The sequence below is a fragment of the Eschrichtius robustus genome, chromosome 2, assembly GCF_028021215.1.
Source record: "Eschrichtius robustus isolate mEscRob2 chromosome 2, mEscRob2.pri, whole genome shotgun sequence".
NCBI lineage: Eukaryota > Metazoa > Chordata > Mammalia > Artiodactyla > Eschrichtiidae > Eschrichtius > Eschrichtius robustus.
Genome location: NC_090825.1, coordinates 32,302,610 through 32,314,030, shown reverse-complemented (window position 1 = coordinate 32,314,030; position 11,421 = coordinate 32,302,610). Strand labels below are relative to the sequence as shown.

Genomic DNA, 11,421 nt, shown 5'->3' with positions numbered 1-11,421 from the left:
TAATGGGAAAAGTACTACTGCTATATCATGTCTTGAAAGTCTTATATTAATCTGTTGGTTCAGAAAATTGGTTACATATATCCAGAGCATATGGTAAAAGAGGTTTACACCAAAAACAGTGTTTTTGCTTTTGCACTTATTGATTATAAGCTATATAACATAGAGAGGAATGGGGAGAACACAATGGAATTTTTATCTTCATTATTACGTAATTGTTATCAATAATAACAGATTATTGCCCAAATTTTCCTTTAGAAGGATTTATAAAAATAGGGAAAAACTGAGTGTTTATTATTCCATAATTATAAGATTAGCTCAAGATAAGATAGATTTGGGAAAATGTCTATACTTCCATTTATTTCAGGAACATATTATCATGTTACTAAACTGGCTTCATGGCTTTTTACTTGTTTTTTATTAAATCTTCAAACCTATTCAGAACTATCAGCAAACAGAGTTACCATCCAAACCCAATAAAATATTCAATTTTTAAAATATAATCTTTCTAAATGTGTATATTTCTTCTCCCCATTTTGGAAAGCAAAATTTATGTCTACACCTCAGAGGTAGAAATTGCTAGACTCACCTTTACCTGGGGTAAATGCATAAAAAAATCACCTGCCCCACAAACCAGGAAGCCATCCTTGGCCTCTAATAAATTGATTCAATTCCACGATGTTTATACAGTACTTTCTGTGTGCCAGGCACCATACTAGAAGCTAGGAATCAAAGACAAAAAAGTTGCAGCCCACCCTTACAGAGCTCAAGGTCTAGAGAGAGACAGATTCCAACAACTAAAAGATAGCACAGAAGCCAAAGGAAGGCAGGCCACCTTCCCCAGTCTTTAGGGACTGAGGTCAGAAGTCGGTGATAAATCTACACTGGGCTTTGGGGCACGAGCAGGAGTTACCCAGGTGAAAGAAAAGAAAGGAGGTGCATTCCATGAAGACAGGGCACATTCTGGGTCCTGGGATTTTGTTTTGAGTTTGATCTCAGGGGCAGGTTGGTGAGGAAGCAGAAACATGAGACTGATTTTTAAAAGTTAACATTTTTCAGTACAGATGAACCTATTTGCAGGGCAGAAATAGAGATGCAGACATAGAGAATGGACTTGTGGACATGGGGGGCAAGGGAAGAGTGGGACGAATTGGGAGATTAGGATTGACATACATATACACTACCATGTGTGAAATGGATAGCTAGTGGGAATCTGCTGCATAGCACAGGGAGCTCAGTTGGTGCTCTGTGATGACCTAGAGGGGGGGGATGAGGGGGTGATGTGCGAGAGAGGTCCAGGGGGGAGGGGATATGTGTATACATATGGCTGATTCACCTCGTTGTACAGCAGAAACTAACACAACATTGTAAAGCAATTGTACTCCAATAAAAGAAAAAATAAGAGAGTGGAAAAAAAAAAAGTTAACATTTTTCTTCTTTCTCTTTCTCTCCCTCATAACCATCCAGTAAATCCAGGGATGGTAGCGTTGCTCTCTGGTGCCAGGGCCCAGCCTCCTTCCGTCTCTGGCTCTGCCATCCCTAGGGTATTAATAAGCCCTAGTCATCAATAAATCTGAATGACTCAGGCCCGCACAGCATTCTGGCAGAGAAAAGCATGGTGGGCCCAGCTTAAAAGCACTATGCAGAAGCTCTTCAGATCTCTTCGGCCTTGATCCCACGGTCCAAAACTTAGTCATATGGCCACAGCTACTGTCAAGAGGGGTAGAAAATGTAGTTGTAGTTGTATGCCTGGCTAAAAAGCAGGAATTATCTTACTGTAGAACAGGCGTTGGCAAACTTTCCGCAAAGGGCCAAATAGTAAATATTTTAGGCCATATACGCTCCTTGCCATATATCATTGCTCTTCTTCTTCTTTGTTTTTCTTCCAACTCTTTAAAAATGGGAAACCCATTCTTACCTTGAGGCTCTGCAAAACAGGCCATAGGCCAGATTGGGCACACAAGTCAAAGTTTGTCAACCCTGTGGAAGAAAGGAAAATTATACAAGAAGGAAAGTGGCCATTCCTGGCATAACCTCTACAAGACTATAAACCGCTCAGGGGAAGAGCCTTGTCTCATTCACCTTTCTGGCTAGCACAGTGCTGGCATATACAGTAGGTGCTTAATGTGGATGACTGATGAATGAATGAATGAATGAATGAATGAATAGAAGGGAGATAGGGGAGGTTAATTTAATAGCCACAATTTCTTAAAATCCCATTTTGTGCCAATGGCAGTCTCTTAACATGGATTGTCATTTGAATACTCCATTTTCTCCAGAGTTTGAAGAAAAGTCTAACCAAGAACAGACAAGAGTGAATCCACTGGGCTTTCCACCCACTGCAATCCCCTTCAGTTCCTGCAGTCAAGCAGCCCACTTCACCTCCCAACTACAGATGCAATTGGGTCCCAAACATTCCACATGTTGGAGTGGACATCCCTAGTCCCAGCCCCCCGTCCTTGACCTCCACGGCAGGCGGACAACCCCGGGTGTACAAGCAGATTACAGAACCAAAGGCCTTCCAGGTTCTTCCCTTTGACAACCATGGTGGCAGCAGAAGAGCCTTGACTTGGTTTTGCCCTTTTAAATATCACATGCTTGGTCAGACTGTCAGCAGAAGCACTCAGACTGAATAGACTCTTTTTAGTTCCCCTCTTTCTCCTCCTTCTTACTCAATATCCTGAGGGCACAATAGAACTTTTCTTGTCTAAGTCAGCGTGGTGGGGTGGGGAGCGAGGAAGAGTGGATCATTCAACCATTCCCCTAGACATCTCCCGGCCAGGGCTCAGCAAGTGCCACAGGGCTTGGATTCTACATGCCGAGCAGACACAACAGCCAAAAGTGAGGGAGCCTGGCCCCTGGCCCCAGGAAGACCTACTCAGTGAGACCACCCTCCCACTTCATTCTTCAGGAGTTCAGGTAACAGCTCTATCCAGGTTTCCTTTTTCAAACCAATGTGTGATTTTTTTTTTACAGCAGGAAAAGGTACTGCCTTCAAATTCTGGCAGCACAGATTGTGCTGGCTGGAATCATTGACAGAAAAGCATGTTCTGTTGGCAAATAGCAGAAGAGGTGGGCATCAGACACCACAACTCAGCCTCATTGTAGCCAGAAGGGTGATAAGCAGATGAAAATGTGTCTGTCACTTGCTGTTTCATAACTGGATAGGGCCTCTCACACATGCCTGTTCCAACCTCTGGTGCTGCTGGTATTAAATGAAGTCTTGCAACAAAACCAGAGCCCCGGTCCTAATTGGGAACAGACGATTGATTTCATCCTGGCTACTGACAAGCTTGTGCTTACCTTTTGATGAAGAGGAACAAATTTCACTTTCCCCCAAAGCTTAAGGAGCTGGCAGGAAGTGGGGATTCATGTGGAATTCCTACACAGACTAGGGAAAGGGGGCTCTGCTGCCATCAACCCTGCCTTCTCAGAAGGAATCCTGGCAAAGTGGGACAAATGATGACAAAGTGCTACAAGTCATTCGAGGAAATCTATTCAGAGCAACCGGTTACCTCCAAAATTTAGTTGGAGACTTTGGCCCTCTTGTATGAATTGCTACCTCTCATGAAAAGAATCACAGGGCCTTTCCCCGCCTCTCCCCCCTTTTAACTAAACTTACAATGAGGTAATTAAAAGAAGAGCATAGGCCTCTTACTCTGTCTCCTACCAGCTGTGTGACTTTGGGCCAGCCACTTAACCTCTCTGTGCCTCAGTTTTCTCCTCTAAAAAAATGAGGATAATAATAGTACTTACCTCACAGGGTTGTTGTGAGTATAAAATTATATATACTTATTGTGTACTAATATATAATGAGATCATTAATATTTGCCACTTTAAATATTTTGGCATTAGGGATTATTCTGTGTAGAAAAATAGATGGGTTTATGAACACAAGGCAAAATCATGGCTGTGTTTTTCTGTCTGTGCTGAGAAACTGTCGGGGGAGATTTTATGTTGATCAAAACATGTGCATGTACAAGATGGGGCACACACTTCAGATTCTGATGCTCCAAGAAATTAATGATAAATGAGGGGCAGGAGGACGAGATTGTTCCTTCCAATAAAACCACATCTTTAAAAATGCTCCATTAAAGTTGATCATGAATTTCAAAGGAATCGCGGTGTATTCATGGGACACCCTGGAGAAGTTAGCCTTCTGTTTCAAAGAGAAATGTCTGGGAAGGACTCCATTTCTCTTGGGAAATTATTTTAAAAGTGCAAATCCATGCTGCCTGCATGTTATTTCCATCCATTTATTTAAATACCAGTGCACTTTAAATGTTTCCCAGCTCCTGCGGGAATCCAGAGGCCCCTTTCCTGGACTCGAAGTTCAGTAAAGGTGGTTTTGGGGGAAATTCTACACCCTTGAAAGTTATGGCGGCCTCATCGAGCAGTCACACCGCCACCTAGTGGCGCGAAGGCTAAGTGCACGCGATTGCTTTGAAGCTTGTTCTAGCCTTACTGTGCCTTAAAAGTCATGTTTTCTTTCTACTACTGGAATCCCATGTTAACGAGAGAGAGAGGGAGAGAGAGGGAGAGAGAGAGAGGGAGAGAGAGAGAGAGAGAGAGAGAGAGAGAGAGAGAGAGAGAAAGAAAGAGAGGTCAGGGGAAGTAGACAAAACCTTTCACTGGTCTGAGGCGTTAGCATGGGCTGCCTCTGGGTGAACATTTCTAAGAACAAGAATGTGGGAGAGGACCGTAGCCTACTGGCAAAGTTAAGGCTGTGGTCCCAGGGGTTGTGGCTAAGACCGTGGTTCCAGAATCAAGATCTGAGTTTGAATGGGGGGGGATGGGGTCTGCCATTCACCAGCTATGGGCCTTGGGTGAACTGCTGAACTGCCCCATGCCTTGGTTTCTTTTTCTATAAAATGGGGATAACAATAACTTCTTCATGGTTTATTATGAGCTCCTAGCAAAGAAGGCAATCCATAGCATTATCTATTGTCGTGACTGTTTTTAAAAGGAAGATGCTGTAGAAGCTGATATCTCACAGGTCAGGTAGCACAGGACAGTGGACCCAATGGACGAACAAACAGGAGACCCAGATTCTGGTTCTGCCACTAAGTAGCTGTGTGACTTTGGACAGATCACTTACCCTGTTTCCTTTCCTGTAAACTGAAGAGCTTGAATTCACTGATGTTTAAGGTTATTTTCTTTCTCAAACACTGTGAGTCTAAGGTAAGTCTTCCCATTAAAATTGGCCCACCTTTAAGGCCCATTTTGACCTTTCCTTTTACCAAAGCCCAGGGTCAAGCATGTCCCAGGCATTTATTTCTATAGTTGCTGACTGATGAGAAATAGAGATTGGAATTGTCTCTGTATCAGCCACTAGGAATAGACCAAGTACATGTTTGGGCAGGGATGAGAATCCAAAGGGAAATCCTAGAAGCTGAAGAATATTCCCCCATCAGAAGCCGGTCTGGGGTTTCTCTGATACATTTGGAGGGTTCAGAACTTGCTTGGTTTTTTTAATCTCTGCTAACTAGCCTCCTTACATGGACAGGAAACCAGCAAAACCACTGAGCTGTATAAATTCAATATATACTTTATTAGTAGTATTGCCAAGTCTGTGCCACCAATGTTGGTTCGACTAGTACCTGATCTTTCTTCCAAGAGCACGTTAAATGCCACCAAAGCTCACCTACTGCATATAACTAATTCCCCACTCTGTTGTTCCAAGCCAGGGGCCATCCCAGCATGGACACCTTGCTCTGGGGTGGTAACAAATGGTGGCTCAGTAAAGATAATCATGAAACAATACTTTCTGCCCTTCATCCTAAACCTCATCCATGCAAGTGCTTGGACATTTATAGAAATCCAGAACAAAGGCATTTTGGATCTTTGTGAGGGTGGGTGTATTAATTTCTTGTGGATCCTATAACAAATTATCACAAACTAGGTGACTTACAACAACAGAAACTTATTCTCTCAGAGTTCTGGAGACCAGAGTTCTGAAATCAAGGTGTTGACAAGGCCATGCTCCCTCCAAAGGCTTTAGAGGAAAATCCATGTTTTGCCTCTTCCAACTTTTGGTGGCTGCTGGCATTCTTTGGCTTGTGGCTGCATCACTCCAAGTCTGCCTCTACCTTCACATGGCCGTCTCCTCCTCTCTTGTATTCTCCTCTTATAGGGACACTTGTCATTGGATTTAGTGCCACCCAGATAATCAGGATAATCCCCTCACATGAACCTTACATCTGCAAAACCCCCTTTTTCAAATAAGGTCATGTGCACAGGTTCTGAGACATGGACATATATTTTGAGATTGCTACCATTGAACCCACTTAGTGAGCACAGAAGACAGAGGGGAAATTTAGAAAGACAAGCAGCCAACATCTGCACCCCAGTTCTATTTACCCATGCTGAATCAGGGTAGCCCCGAAAGATATCCCAGTCCTTGACACTGAATTTCTGCAACTCTGTTAGCAGGAGTTGATCAATAAAGATGTGAGGATAAGAGCAAGAGGGATCCAGGATCCCAATGGTTTTGCATCATTTTTGTACTCAGATACACCAGGGGACTCTACACCCTCCCATTTGTACTGGCTGGGCTGGTGATTCTCCATAAAGAAATTTTTAGAGAAACAAAGCAGGATGCGTTGGGACATTTAGCATGTGCAGCTTGAAAAAATCTCCAGGGTGATTCTACCACACCCTGTGCTTCTTGCCTTCCTCTTTCCTTGTCTTCACCTCAAAGAGGACATCCAAAATACCTTTATTTACCTTATCAGTCAAAAAATAACTTTAGTCAGTGACAAGTATGCTCGTACCTCTCAAGTCATTTTTACTGGTTTTATTCATATTAGAAATTTGACATTGGTCCATTGTTACATTTTAGCCACACTTATATGTAAGTCATTTAATTTTTTCTAAAAGTTTAAAAAAATATTTTGAATCAAACAAAATTTCATCTGGACAGTAAGATGTTTACATGTAAGTTTGATCTTATTGAAATGCCATTTTCTCCTCCCTTTTGAGTCATTTTCTTTTCTGTTAAATTGAAGTATAATTGATTTACAATACTGTGTTAGTTTCAGTTGTATAGCAAAGTGATTCGGATATATATTATATATATATATATATTATATATATATATATTATATATATATATATAAAATATATTCTTTTTCAAATTCTTTTCCATTATAGGCTATTACAAGATATTGAATATAGTTCCCTGTGCTATACAGTAAAGCCTTGTTGTTTATTTTATACATAGTGGTGCGTACCTGTTGATCTCATACTCCTAATTTATCCCTTCTCCCCCCTTTCCTGTTTGGTAACCATAAGTTTGTTTTCTATGTCTGTGAGTCTGTTTCTGTTCTGTAAATAAGTTCATTTTAATTATTTTTTAGAACATATAAGGGATATCATATGATATTTGCCTCCCTCTGTCTGACTTACTTCACTCAGTATGACAATCTCTAGGTCCATCCATGTTGCTGCAAATGGCATTATTTCATTCTTTTTTTATGGCTGAGCAATATTTCATTTTATACATATATATGTATATACACATACATATATACCACATCTTCTTTATCCATTCATCTGTTGATGGACATTTAGGTTGCTTCCACATCTCGGCTATTGTAAATGGTGCTGCAATGAACACTGGGGTGCACCACCCCCTCTTCCCCCCCTTGGTATCCATAAGTTTGTTCTCTACATCTGTGTCGCTATTGCTGCTTTGCAAGTTCATCTGTACCATTTTTCTGGATTCCACATATAAGCGATATTATATGATATTTGTTTTTCTCTTTCTGACTTATTTTACTCAGTATGACACTCTCTAGGTCTATCCACGTCTCTGCAAATGGCACTATTTCATTCCTTTTTATGGCTGAGTAATATTCCATTGTATATATGTACCACATCTTCTTTATCCATTCCTCTGTTGATGGACATTTATGTTGCTTCCATGTCCTGGCTATTGTAAATAGTTCTGCAATGAACATTGGGGTGCATGTATCTTTTTGAATTATGGTTTTCTCCAGGTATATGCCCGGGAGTGGGATTGCTGGGTCATATGGTAGTTCTATTTTTAGTTTTTTGAGGAACCTCCATACTGTTCTCCATAGTGGCTGTACCAATTTACATTCCCACCAACAGTGTAGGAGGGTTCCCCTTTCTCCACATCCTCTCCGGCATTTATTGTTTGTAGATTTTTTGATGATGGCCATTCTGACTGGTGTGAGGTGATACCTCATTGTAGTTTTGATTTGCATTTCTTTAATAGTTAGCAACATTGAGCATCTTTTCATGTACATGTTGGCCATCTTTATGTCTTCTTTGGAGAAATATCTGTTTAGGTCTTCTGCCCATTTTTTGATTGGGTTGTTCGTTTTTTTGGTATCAAGTTGCATGAGCTGTCTGTATATTTTGGAAATAAGCCCTTGTCGGTTTACAAATATTTTCTCCCAGTCCATAGGCTGTCTTTCTTTTGTTTATGGTTTCCTTCGTTGTGCCAAAGCTTATAAGCTTGATTAGGTCCCATTTGTTTATTTTTGCTTTTATTTCTATTGCCTTGGAAGACTGACCTAAGAAAACATTGTTACAATTTATGTTCAGAGAATGTTTTGCCTGTGTTCTCTTCTAGGAGTTTCCTGGTGTCATGTCTTATACATTAGTCTTTAAGCCATTTTGAATTTATTTTTTGTGTATGGTTTGAGGGATTGAGTCATTTTCACTTTGCCCTTGCAATCATTGTAACGTAGAAAAAAAGAAAGAAAACATCTCACTGTGGGAAAATATAAGATCAATTTTTTCACATCAGTTCACATCCATCTTCAACCTCACTTGGGCAATAAACTTTAAGCTGCAGCCAGGTGAGCAATCAACACCATCCCTGGGGGACCCTGGATGAGCCAGAATGGTGCCCCAGGTCCCTGAACTGACAATTGGACGACTCATTTTATGGACTCTAGGGGCAGATCTTTGCTGGAAAGAGACACTAATACAGTCACCTGCCTAAAACCCCACCACCACACCAAGACACCCTTAGACCAAACATCAAAAAAGCAAGCAGCATTGTTTCTCTTCTCTTAGTTGTTTCCCCTTTCCAGGTTGCCTGTGATGTTGCAATGTCAATCAAGATGTTCTGGCCAGAGCCATACACCCACTACACCTTTTTCTGTCTCCTTGTTCATCTCATCCTCTGAGTAGAACAAATGTTAACACATCACCTGCCATGATTAGGGATACTTGGACAGAAGGTAAATTATGAGAGTTTGGTGGAAAATTTTTTGTATCAGAAAAGGAAACTTAAAAAGTTTTGTATGTGAGCTGAGAATTTAAACTCCAAATACTAACTACACAAGAAGGAAAGAGATCCACCAGAGGGCAGACAGCAGAAGCAAGAAGAACTACAATCCTGCAGCCTGTGGAACAAAAACCACATTCATAGAAATAAAGACAAGATGAAAAGGCAGATGGCTATGTACCAGATGAAGGAACAAGAAAAAAACCCAGAAAAACAACGAAATGAAGTGGAGATAGGCAACTTTCCAGAAAAATAATTCAGAATAATGATAGTGAAGATGATCCAGGACCTCAGAAAAAGGAATGGAGGCGAAGATTGAGAAGATGCAAGAAATGTTTAACAAAGACCTAGAAGAATTAAAGAACAAACAAACACAGAGGAACAATACAATAACTGAAATGAAAACTACACTAGAAGGAATCAATAGCAGAATAACTGAGGCAGAAGAATGGATAAGTGACCTGTAAGACAGAATGGTGGAATTCACTGCTGCAAAACAGAATAAAGAAAAAAGAATGAAAAGAAATGAAGACAGCCTAAGAGACCTCTGGGACAACATTACACACAACAACATTCACATTATAGGGAAGAAAAGAAGAGAGAAAGGACCGGAGGAAATATTTGAAGAGATTATAGTTGAAAACTTCCCTAACATGGGAAAGGAAATAGACACCCAACTCCAGGAAGCACAGCGAGTCCCATAAAGGATAAACCCAAGGAGAAACACGCTGAGACACATAGTAATCAAATTGGCAAAAATTAAAGACAAAGAAAAATTATTGAAAGCAGCAAGGGAAAAACGACAAATAACATACAAGGGAACTCCCATAAGGTTAACAGCTGATTTCTCAGCAGAAACTCTACAAGCCAGAAGGGAGTGGCATGATATACTTAAAGTGATGAAAGGGAAAAACCTACAACCAAGATTACTCTACCTGGCAAGGATCTCATTCAGATTCGATGGAGAAATCAAAAGCTTTACAGACAAGCAAAAGTTAAGAGAATTCAGCACCACCAAACTAGCTCTACAACAAATGCTAAAGGAACTTCTCTAAGTGGGAAACACAAGAGAAGAAAAGGACCTACAAAAACAAACCCAAAACAATTAAGAAAATGGCAATAGGAACATACATATCGATAATTACCTTAAACGTGAATGGATTAAATGCTCCAGCCAAAAGACACAGGCTCGCTGAATGGATACAAAAACAAGACCCATATATATGCTGTCTACAAGAGACCCACTTCAGACCTAGGGACACATACAGACTGAAAGTGAGGGGATGGAAAAAGATATTCCATGCAATTGGAAATCAAAAGAAAGCTGGAATAGCAATACTCCTATCAGATAAAATAGACTTTAAAATAAAGAATGTTACAAGAGACAAGGAAGGACACTAAATAATGATCAACGGATCAATCCAAGAAGAAGATATAACAATTATAAATATATATGCACCCAACATAGGAGCACCTCAATACATAAGGCAACTGCTAACAGCAGTAAAAGAGGAAATCGAGAGTAACACAATAACAGTGGGGGACTTTAACATCTCACTTACACCAATGGACAGATCATCCAAAATGAAAATAAATAAGGAAACAGAAGCTTTAAATGACACAATAGACCAGATAGATTTAATTGATATTTATAGGACATTGCATCCAAAAACAACAGAATACACTTTCTTTTCAAGTGCGCATGGAACATTCTCCAGGATAGATCACATCTTGGGTCGCAAATCAAGCCTCAGTAAATTTAAGAAAATTGAAATCATATCAAGCATCTTTTCTGACCACAACGCTATGAGATTAGAAATGAATTACAGGCGAAAAAACGTAAAAAACACAAACACGTGGAGGCTAAACACTACATTACTAAATAACTAAGAGATCACTGAAGAAATCAAAAAGGAAATCAAAAAAATACCTAGAGACAAATGACAAAGAAAACACGACAATCCAAAACTGTTGGAATGCAGCAAAAGCAGGTCTAAGAGGGAAGTTTAGAGCTATACAAGCCTACCTCAAGAAACAAGAAAAATCGCAAATAAATAATCTAACCTTACACCTAAAGGAACTAGAGAAAGAAGAACAAACAAACCCCAAAGTTGGCAGAAGGAAAGAAATCATAAAGATCAGAACAGAAATAAATGAAA

The 11,421-nt window shown here is 40.3% G+C and overlaps 1 protein-coding gene across 1 annotated transcript in view; it reads left to right on the top strand.

Annotated features, from left to right (window-relative positions):
- Positions 1-2,732: 2,732 nt before the first annotated feature.
- Positions 2,733-11,421, top strand: part of FYB1 (FYN binding protein 1) — a 115,675-nt gene continuing 106,986 nt past the window's right edge. The window contains exon 1 of the mRNA XM_068535269.1: positions 2,733-2,916. The gene's annotated coding sequence lies outside the window, so the exon portion shown is untranslated. The remainder of the gene's footprint in view (positions 2,917-11,421) is intronic.